Below are 11,728 nucleotides of genomic sequence, written 5' to 3' on the forward strand. Positions count from 1 at the left end.
ACAAAAAGGTATAGAAATTCTGAGCTTATTCCGTCGTTTGTTTGAGTAGCAGAATATGCTATTTCTTTGTTTTTCTCTGGTTGGTACAGAAAGTAGAATTTGAGTAGTACAAAATATACATAAAATAGACCTTCTCCGTTTTTTTAATTGCAAACAAAATTTTTTCTACTTGGTATAAAATTGAATAGGTCACTCAGTTTTAATAGCACAAAAGGTACAAATTGACCTTCTTTGCTTAAGCCACTCAAAATTTATTCTTTCGTTTCTTTGAGTTAGTTAATATGGTACAGAAATATTGAGCTAGTTAAAATGGAACTTCTTCGCTTTTTTTTCGCGGTTGGTACAAAACTAAATAGGCCATCTAAATTTATTCCTTGGTTTATTTGATTAGTACAAAATGTTAATTCTTTTCTTTTCCTGCTTGTTTTCAAAACTGAATAGGTCACAAAAATTTATTCCTTCGTTTATTGGAGTAGTACAAAATGGTATAAAAGTCTGAGTTAGTTAAATTGGACCTCCTTCGCTTTCTTCGTTTATTTAAATAGCACAAAAAGGTATAAAATGCTGAGTTATTTAAAATGGTATTTCTTGTTGATACCCAATTGAATAGGTCACTCAAATTTATTCATTTGTTGATTTGTGTAGCACAAAAATACTCAGCTAGTTAAAATGGCCCTTCTTTGCTTTTCTTCTGATTGGTATAAAATTGAATAGGTCACTCAAATTTATTCCTTCGTTTATTTAAATAGCACATAAAGGTATAAAGTGATCCTTCTTCGCCTTTTCTGGTCAGTACAAATTCTTTCCTTTTTCTGCTTGGCACAAAAAATAATAATCCATCCAAATTTTGTTTTTTCATTTGTTTGAATGGCACAAAAGTACAGAGATTCTGAGCTAGTTAAAATGATCCTTCTTCGGTTTTTTGTTTATTTGAATACTACTGAGCTGGTTAAAATGGCATTTCACGCTGGTACAAAAAGTAGGACACCTAAACAAAACGTATATAAATTCTGAGCTAGTTAAATTGGTCTTTTTTCGTTTTTTCTTTCGTTTATTTGAGTAGTACAAAATGGTTTTTCTTTGTTTGGTATAAAAAGTAGAACACTCAAATTTGTTCTTTCGTTCATTGGGCTAGTACAAAGGTACATAAATACTGAGTTAGCTAAATTGGACCTTCTTCGATTTTTCTGGTTAGTACAAAAAACAGGCCACTCAAATTTATTTCATCGTTTGTTTAAATAGTACAAAAAGGTACGGAAATTCTCAGTTAGTTAAAATGGGTCTTCTTCGCTTTTTCTGATTAGTACAATTTTGTTCTTTCGTGAAAACACTCAGCTACAAAATTAAATAGCTCACTCATATTTATGCCTTCGTTTATTAGACTAGTTTAAAATGATATAAAATGATCCTTTTTTTGCTTATTCCTTTGTTTGTTGAAATAATACAAAATGGTATAAAATACTCAACTTCAGTTTTTCAAATTAAATAGCTCACTCAAATGCATTACTTCGTTTAATTGATTTTAGAGTTGACACAAATTATAATTCCTTTGTTTATTTGAATACTCCAAAATGGTGCAATATCTTTTTTTCTCGGTGGTACAAAAGTAAATACTTCATTGTTTATTTGAGTAATAAAATTCTGAGCCAGTTAAAATGCCATTTCTCATTGGTGCAAAATTGAATAGGTCACTTAAATTTATTATTTCGTATATTCAGCTAGTTCATTTTTTCTCGTTGGTATAAAAGTAGAACATCGAAATTATTCTTTCGTTACAGAAATTATCAACTTGTTAAAATGATCCTTCTTCGGGTTTTTCTGATTGATACAAAAATAGAGCATTTCAGTAGTTCAAAAGTTACATAATGGTCAATTTTTGTTTGTTTAAACAGTACATAATGAGCTAGTTAAAGTAGCTCTTCTTCTCTTTTCCAGTTGGTACAAAAGAAAATAATCCACCTAAATTTTATTCATTCTTCACTTATTTTTTTCTGGTATTCCTTCGTTTATTGGAGTAATACAAAATGGTATAAAATGGCATTTCTCGTTGGTATAAAATTTATCCTTTCGTTTGTTTAAATAATACAAGATGATTTAAAATTCTCAGCTAGTTAAAATGAAATATCTTTGCTTTCTTTCTCGAAGTAAGCCAGTCATATTTATTCATTCTTCACTTTTCTCTGCTTGATACAAAATTGAATAGGTCACACAGGTTTTGTTTAAAGATATTAAGGCTTAAATATTTGACCATTGACCTCGATAGTCAGTATTTTTGGAACATGTAATACTTGATGACGTATTACTAGATTTGGAAACAGCACCTCAATACGTTGCTCTGTTTAAGAGTTATTTGCGTTTAACTATTTGACCTTGACCTGGAAGGTTATTATTTTGGAACTTGTAGTAGTTGATGACGAATTACTAAATTTGGAAACAACATCTCAATATGTGATTCCGTTTTCGAGTTATTAGGTTTTAAGTATTTTGACCTTTGACCCCGATGGTCATTATTTTGGAACTTGCAGTAGTTGCTAACCAATTACTAAATGTGGAAACCGCACCTCAATATGTGGATCCATTTTCGAGTTATTAGGTTTTAAGTACTTTGACCTCGATGATCATTATTTTGGAACTTGTAGTATTTGATGACCAATTACTAAATGTGGAAACAGCACTTCAATATGTGGATCCGTTTTCGAGTTATTAGGTTTTAAGTACTTTGACCTTTAACCTGGATGGTCATTATTTTTGAAACTTGCAGTGGTTGATGACCAATTACTAAATGTGGAAACAGCACTTCAATACGTTGCTTCGTTTTTGAGTTATTAGGTTTTAAGTGTAATACAAGAGGCGTATCCCACATAAACTATCAGACCCAGATAAAAATAGGTATGATATTTGTAATCAGCATGTCCGAAAACCCTCATATACTGAGTTTCATCCAAATCGGTTAAAATTGTCATAGAAAGGTCGTATGCCACATAAACTATAGAACCCAGGTAAAAATAAGTATGATATTCGTAATCAGCATGGTCGAAAACCCCCATATGCCGAGTTTCATCCAAATTTATCTCTCAACTCTCAACGACCAACATTCGAACAAATTTATCAAGAATATTTGGAAAAATGCAAAGAAAATGGTCCTGAAATTCCAGAGCCGGAAACAGATAAGCTATAGGGGTTCCTTGTGAAAACGAATTAGACATTTGCCTTCAAAATATCACAAATTCAATTTGGATGAATCTCTTTCTTCATTGGAGGCAGAAAACAAATTTTCTAAAGATAATGTACTAAGAGGCATTTTTCTGCCTACTATTGATAAGGTAATCACTGAGACGGAAAAACGCTTTGGATCATGTAGCAAAATCATTAGATCAATCACCGCTCCACATCCAAAAAGTGAAAACTTCCTAAATTACAACTTTGTCGAGCCTATGGACCAGCATTATGGAAGTGATCTGGAAATATTCAAATGTGAACACAAAATCCCCCCAAAACAATTAAGTTGTATGAAGACGAGAGAAACCCAAAGTTGATTTCTTGATGAATTTAGATCGTTAGATCTTGATGAAGTTGTTGGTAAGTTTACTGCTGCCCACAAGATTAGAAAGATCCTCTTTTAAATAGAGGCATGAACCTATAAGTTATTTTCTTTACCTGTAAAAGTGTATTTCTCTTTTTCCACTTAAATCAACAAGCCACACTTGTTTTAAACGCCGTGATTAAATAACTACTCACTTATATTAGAAATCAATTGTATTAATGTACTCTAGTTGTTTGAGGTAGGAAACTCTTACATTTTCACTGTAAAAGAGTAAAATCATGAACAACAAAGATGAAAACATCACACACACACACACACACACACACACACATATATATATATATATATATATATATATATATATATATATATATATATATATATATATATATATATATTAATGTGAATACAATTTTTCATTCATTGGAGATGGCTCCCTCAAAATTTTCTTGGATCCTTCATTGGCCCCTCCTGGAAAAATTTCAAGGAACTTATTATTGCATATTTAGCACTACCTGCCAGATATTCAACTTTTCAGGATGTAGAACGTGTTTGAAAGAACCAATGAGATTGCTCTCAAATCAAAAAGTGTAGTGACTTCTGTTAAAATAACCGGTTAGATGGAACGTGACTTCATCAGAGAACACATTGCTGGTAGGAAAAGTTAGATCATCATTGATTTTTTTGATCACATCTTCACAAAACTCTACACGACGATCAAAGACATATTTATTCAGCTGGTATATCAGATAAACTTTGTATTGGTGGAACTTCATTTTCTTCATTCTTTCCACAGAAATGTGACTGTCATGTTGTTCAGCAGCTTTACGAATGCTAACTTAAATATGTTCAACAAATGACTACAACATCAAGCTGTTTGTAGCTGATTTCGGTCGACCAGGAATGTTACAATCCTTTATAGTTACCGTTTCCTCGAAGCGTCTTACGATGCATTCAACAGTAGATCTCGAAATGGGATTGTGTGGAACGCGATTTTTTTCGTTAAATATTACTCTTACTTCAGCACATGACCTTTGGTGTTTACCCCATCCTCGTATCATCGTGCGCGTTAGAACTTTAATTTGAGTGCTCTAATACTAAGCAGTTGAAATACAGCTTGAGTGTTCAGAGGTTCTCTGTAATAATGCTTACTGCAGTCTTGGGAAGTAACGTAACGCAAGTAACGCGTTACTTTTTAAGTAACGTTTCCTAGTAACGCGTTACATTTTTTCTAACGCGTTACAAATTTTTAAGTAACGTACATAGTTTGCGTTACTTTTTTCGCGTTACATTTCGGATGAGTAACTACAATATATGTATTTTTTTCGGTTTCTTTCCTGTAAGTGAATTTCTCAGAATGGAACAATGAAGCATGAACGATGTCAGTGACCGACGATTCCTGCACTGTTCGCCTTTTCCCGTTTCGCCTTATGACCTCTAACAATGAAATGTGCATGTAAAACCTGTTATCACTTTTTACTTTAATGTAAGGCGGAACGGGAAATCTCGATGTGCATTTTCCCGTTTCGCCTTACGAACTTTATGTTGGTAGGCTTACAAATACATTCATAAATACAATTTGATTTGTTTATTTATATAACAAATTTTAGTACCACTTGCTGTTTTTGGAAGATGAGGACAGCCTCAGAGAAATAACGTGTACTGATTGTAAGCACCTGGAAGATTTTGTCTTAGATTTTGACAGTTCCAAATCAATACATTCAGTGAGTGAACTACGAGTGCAATGATACTGGTAGTCTATTTTACTTTGATTGGTGTTGTTTTTATAAAGATGAAGAACGAAAATATTTTATCGTTCGAACATTTGAAAGAACACTTTTTCTTAAAAGCTGAAGATGATGGTGAACAGAATTAAAAAGTAAAGTGTTGCCCCGGCGGGAAATATTTATCAACAACTATACATTGTTCAGCGTAAGGTCTAAACTCCGATAAACAAAATATTTGTATCCTTCCGCTTGTCACAAATACGATTGGCTAGTGATGTATCACTCCCACTCCCCACAGGGAGGAGCAAATTATGCACGTGCATTTTGACAATACTGTCTCGTGCTGTCCAGATACTTACAGCAGCAGCAGAAAAGAAAGAAAAGAAACTCGAAAGATTAAAAAAATATTTTAATTACGCTCGTAAACGATTGTTGCTTAGTGAGTAAAGGTTTACCTTGTTGGTGTTTCACCACAACACTCGCGGAACCAGGATTCATGCCAGTCATCTTTCAGACTTTAAAAGAAGAACACCCGTCCACAGTTGAGTTGGCGCCATAATTACTGCGCATGCTTAGTCTTTATTTATATTGTTTCATTAGCCACACTCGATTGCAGTATTATTAGATAATCCGTATTATATTTTTGTCATTTATAATAATGTAGCAGTTCTATATGAAGCTTCATAGTAAAAGTAATAATGCAATCACATGAACTATTTTGCGGAGGAGTACTAGCGTCGGTAGGACAACAGCAAATCAGCGAGATTTAGTTTCACGTGGCTTTGTTTATCGCAGTTTAGAGCTTACGCCGAACAATGTATAGTGTACCATAATTAACGACATAGCCTATAGTAAAGGGTTAATATGAATAAACTGTGTTCTGATGAGCAGGCCTACTTTATTGATGTAATGTTGATGGTATGTAATATTAGAGTTCTTTTAGATCAGTTTGTTTATCCTAAATTCCCGTTGATTATAGAGTTTGGAACAATTAGCTTTAAAAAACATGTAGGCCTATCGATTTTTAGAATTATTGGCAAGTTTTGATTCACCCCCGGTTCATGTGTTCTCATTTTGTCAGATGTAGTGTAATGTTTCTCTATATTCTGAGTTTTTAATTTTACATAGCAACATTCTTATTATTATATAATTAATTTAGCAGAATAATAATAAGCAACCATTTTTTCTTAACGCATAGGGATGGGCACGAGTCAAGCTAAAACTCGACTCGAATCCAAGTCAAGTTTCGAGTCGAGTCAAAAGTAATATTCTCGAGTCGAGTTCCGAGCCGATTCACTGTTTTTGGCGTCGAGCTTCGAGTCGAGTCGTGTTTGATAAATTGCTCGCTCGTTTTAACTCGTTTTGAAATCATGGCCTGATTACACTGCAAAGCGAAAGCCATGAGAAATGTAAGCTAAGCAGTACTATAGAATACTTTTAGTGTTGCTCACGAGAGGAGACACTGTGCGCATCTCGTCTCGTCTCGACAGCGAGGCTACAAGAGATTTTTTTATAAGAAGCTTAGCTCAGCTCGGCTTAACTGAGCCGATGGCTCGATCTGTCTCGCTTGGGATGAGCCATCTGCTCGGTTCGACTCAACTGAGCGAAGGGCTTTAGCCGACTTGGTTGGATGAGCTGTTGGCTCGGCTCACTTCTCGGTTTGGGTCGATAGTGAATGAGCTTTGAGCCGATCTGCTCGAGTCGTTGACAATTCTAAACCTGGCTCGTTTCACTTCTCGGTTTGGGTCGATAGTGAATGAGCTGCGTGCCGATCTGCTCGAGTCGTTAATAATTCTAAACCCGGGCCGAGCAGTTTTGAAGATATTTGGCCAGTGCCCTATAACTTTTAACAATGTTTGGCTCGAACCCGAATACTCAACCTAGACCCTCAACCAAAATTCAGAAGCTCGTGAACAATGTCCTTGACTCCTAGACTTGACGACTACCGAGGTTGGCAACCAACTACTTTTTTAATATCCAGATATAAACCGCCTATCTTTCATGTTTATACACAGTGTTGCTATAATAATTCTTAAAAACAAAATTATGGCAGACTACAGTCTTTTTACATGAATATTTATTAACACAGGAAACCTCAGCGTGAGGTATTTTACACTAGAAATAACCACAAAAAAATATATATGAGCAGTTCTGATGCAACAAGAACACACACTTCTGTATTATGCGAACACAACAGTTTTTTTAATAGAGAGCAGCACTAACAAAAAACAATCGAGATGCGAAACGCATTTATGCAGTGTTTTACTTCCAATAATAATAATAATAATAATAATAATAATAATAATAATAATAATAATAATAATAATAATAAGTTGTAGTTGTAGTAGTACCATTGATAATAATTATATTGTCTATGTAAGATACTTGAAGAGAGTACTCGAAACTATACACCAGATTTCGCTCGACTCGACTCGAAACTCGACCCGAATTCGAGTCGAGTTGGAGGAAATTTTTCAAGCCGAGTTCTCGGATCGAGCTCAAAGATGTCTGTTTCTAGTCGAATCGAGTTTCAAAGAAAACTTGCTCGAAATCACTCGTGCCCGTCCCTACGAGTAACGCAGTATGACATTTTAGTCAATGTTACATTACATTAAAATGATCATATAGCTGTCAAGTAAAAATTTGTTCTTGCATTTGCATAAATCGATTCAGAACGTGCAATAATAATAATAATAATAATTGCGGGGTAGTAATAGTAGTACGGAAAACTAAACAAATAAGATTTTTTCAAATATTTAAAGTTTCGGACCTAAAAGTAACGGGTTACATTTTAAGAGAAAGTAAAGTAACTTGTAAGGCGCTACATTTTTACAAGTAACTTACCCAACACTGGCTTACTGCTACTAATATCTAATGGCTTCTACGTTGCTGGACCGTAATTTACAATCAACCATAAGAATTTAGAGAACATGTCATATTGGTGACACATATGTGTCTTCTTGTAAAATGTTATTTCTTACACTAAATTTATAAGAGCACACTTGCTCTCTTAGATCTACGGATCAACTCACATGTTCATATTTACTTTCAGTTCTCAGTTGGAATTAGATGCAGTTTCAAATCAAACCAAAATTATACACATCTACATCACCATAACAACAAATTGATGATGAGCTTTTAAACTTTAATAGATCCACAGATCAACCTTACGTGTTCACTTTCACTTTTACTTCTCATGTTTATACATATCTATATAAACACGACAAAAATTAATAACTTAATTCTCTTTTGACACTATGTTCGATTATCAATTGAAACTTCATTTCCCAACGGAGAACTAGAGTTTGTCAACTTTCATAGTGTCTTTGGGAAGATGAAGGCTACTTTATGTTAATTGAATAAATGTTTTAAAATGATTGGACACGTACTTAAATTGGAAGTGTATTTCTCGAGGTATTTAATTTATCGTCAGCCTAAAGCGGGTAACGTGATATCCAATTCTTTTGTTATTACAGCTCCATGTAGTAGAAGAACGAAAAAGTGTTTCAAGTAAAAGTTGTTTACTTTCGATCATTGAATCAGAATTTGCAATAACAATACGATGTTTCCATTAAAGACTTTCAAGTTTTCAGCCGGTGCCCTATGATAGACCCCTGAGAGCACTTGCAATTAACAGAATATTTTAGGCCCCTGACATCGGTACATTCTTAAGTAACTTGATTTGTCACATTTTTTGTCTTTTCGGAAATGTTTGAGGTCGCAAAGTTAGGACACGTACGTACCATGATATTCATTTTTTGCGATTACAGCGCCATCTACTTAGTTTTCATCGCATAATCAGAATCTACATTAAAAATAAATCGTCTTATGCAGAGTCGTTTTCAAGTATTATTAGCGTTACACTAAAGGGCTGACTACTGCATGAAATATATGTTAGTCGAACTCTTTAGTATGTCACTAATCACGCGTCAAAACGTCTCTGCATAAGGCTCAAAGAGTTTCTATTTGAAATTTTCAAGTTGGACGCTGGGGACTTACTATGGGACGCCTGGGGGCACTTGCTGTTTACAGAATTTTATAAGCCTCTGATATGGGTATATTCTTACGTAACTATATTTGTCACATTTTTTGTGATTTCGGAAATATTTGAGGTCGTAAAGTTAGGTTACGTACATACGGTGCTATTCATTTTTTGCGATTACAGCGGCATCTATTAGAACAACGAAAAAGTACTTCAAGTAATAGTTGCTTAGTTTGGATCTCAGAATTAGAATCTGCGTTAGAAATAGGGTATCTTCGTTTGAAATTTTCAAGTTGGGCCCTGGCGCCTTATGATGGGACCCCAGTAGGAACTTGTTGTTTACAGAATTTTATAGGCCCCTGAAATTATACATTCTTACGTAACTAGATTGGTCACATTCTTTTGTCATTTTATAGATATTTCAGGTCGAAATGACAGGTGAGACACCCTATATATATATATATATATATATATATATATATATATATATATATATATATATATTAAAGTTTCTTTACGCAATTTCAGGCAAAATTTTATTCTTGAACTTTCAAATGCAAAAGGAATCATTGGTCAGCTAGAATCACAACATAACCAAAACACTTCTTGTAAACTTTATATCTTTTTCTTGCAAAAAGCTCTTGACCTTTTATTATATATTTATCCACTAAGACTTAGACCTAAAATGTTCACATATCATAAGATTAAAACTTATATCAATGCCCTTTAAAACAAAAGAGCTTTTGTTGATAATGACCTTAATATAATTATTAAAATTAAAACCTCAAAAACTGTACGCGTGGCCCCCAGGTCCGGATTTCCCAATAGGCCCAGTAGGCCCGAGCCTATGGGCGCAAGCTCCCAGAGGGCGCACGGCCGAGAGAAAAAAAAAATAAAAAATATCTAGAAAAAAATAAATATCCATAACTTAACATATTTTTTGAATTGATTAAAAAATCAGGCTAATAAAACATTCTGATTTTGAAGCTCATTGGAAGAAACAATAGTTGGTAAAGTTAAACTAATTTTCATCATTATGCATCAACTTCGTTATAACACTGATCTCAGAAATGTCATTTTTTATATTAGTACAATTTACTATTTGTGCATACAAAATATCTAGTTTTACTTTAAAACACAGTTTTTGTGTCACGTTATCAAAATACCTCATGTAAGTTTTGTTTCTGAAATTAAAACTATTTTATAATGTATTACAGAGTTTTTTTTATTTATTTATTTGCCCAAATGGCTAAATTGAACAAAACCAAAGTTATTCACCAATCTTTCGTTAGTACATTACCGGTTTTTTGTTAAGCCCAAAACCACCAAGTAAATTCCTCAAAAAACTTGCAATGATAAAATTGCATCGTGGAGTGGTGTTTAAGCAATTAACATATAATTTTAATTTGATATAATTTTTTAATAAAGGTTTTTAGGAAAGTAAACTTAACCAGACTAGGGGGCGGAAAAAATTATTGGGCCTAAGAGCGCCAAAATGCTAAATCCGGCCCTCTTGGCCCCACTACTTTAAATTCGCATGGGCAGAAAAATTGAACGATTTCAATAATTATTATTTACGTTCTTTTCATATTTTAATAATGGAATTTATGTTCACATGATCCACATATTATCGAAGAACAAGAAATAAATTTTATTTCTTGTATTATCAAGTTTTATTTTTTCGATTTTTGTCCGGGTTTTAGGGTCAGATACTTCAACGTGCGCCGAGTCGTATATTTTTTTTTTTTTTGGCTGTACGCCATCCTACTAATAACTTGTTCACATTTCATAAATAGCCCTATCATGTGGAATTTGTCACCGCACCAAAATAGGGATAAACTATAAATAGGGTTTTTCTCAGACAATATTCGTAGAAACTGGTCGTTTAATTTTCATCATATTTCATAAATACATAACCGTACAGAATTTTATAACTCATTTCTCATTAGAACTCCAGAAGGAGTAGCATATTCTTCGTGGTAAGCATTGTTCAAAAACTCCTATTAAAATTTTGTTCGTATTAGAAGTATTATACAATAAGTTAAAAAGATTTTCTTACCAGAAGATCACCTTTGACTCTGCATAAGGTTTCAGCAAATAAGTTTTTCGTAATAATTTTCTTCCACCACATAAAGAGCATCAAAATCTGAAGTTGCTTCTACAAATTTCCGTGCGAATACACATCAGTAAGGAGGTGTACATTGAATATTTTCATTAATATATATATATATATATATATATATATATATATATATATATATATATATATATATATATATATATATATATATATATATATACAGTGGCGGATCCAAGGGGAGGGCTATGGGGGCTATAGCCCCCCCTTGACGCTCAGGTATACACTAGATAAAATGGAATTCAATCCTGCTTTATACTGGATAAAACGGGAAAATATGGTTTAGCCCTCCCTTGATCATATCCTGGATCCGCCCCTGTATATATATATATATACTT

Source organism: Thermobia domestica, chromosome 7 (genome assembly GCF_964235325.1).
Source record: "Thermobia domestica chromosome 7, izTheDome1.hap1.1, whole genome shotgun sequence".
Taxonomy (NCBI): Eukaryota; Metazoa; Arthropoda; class Insecta; order Zygentoma; family Lepismatidae; genus Thermobia; species Thermobia domestica.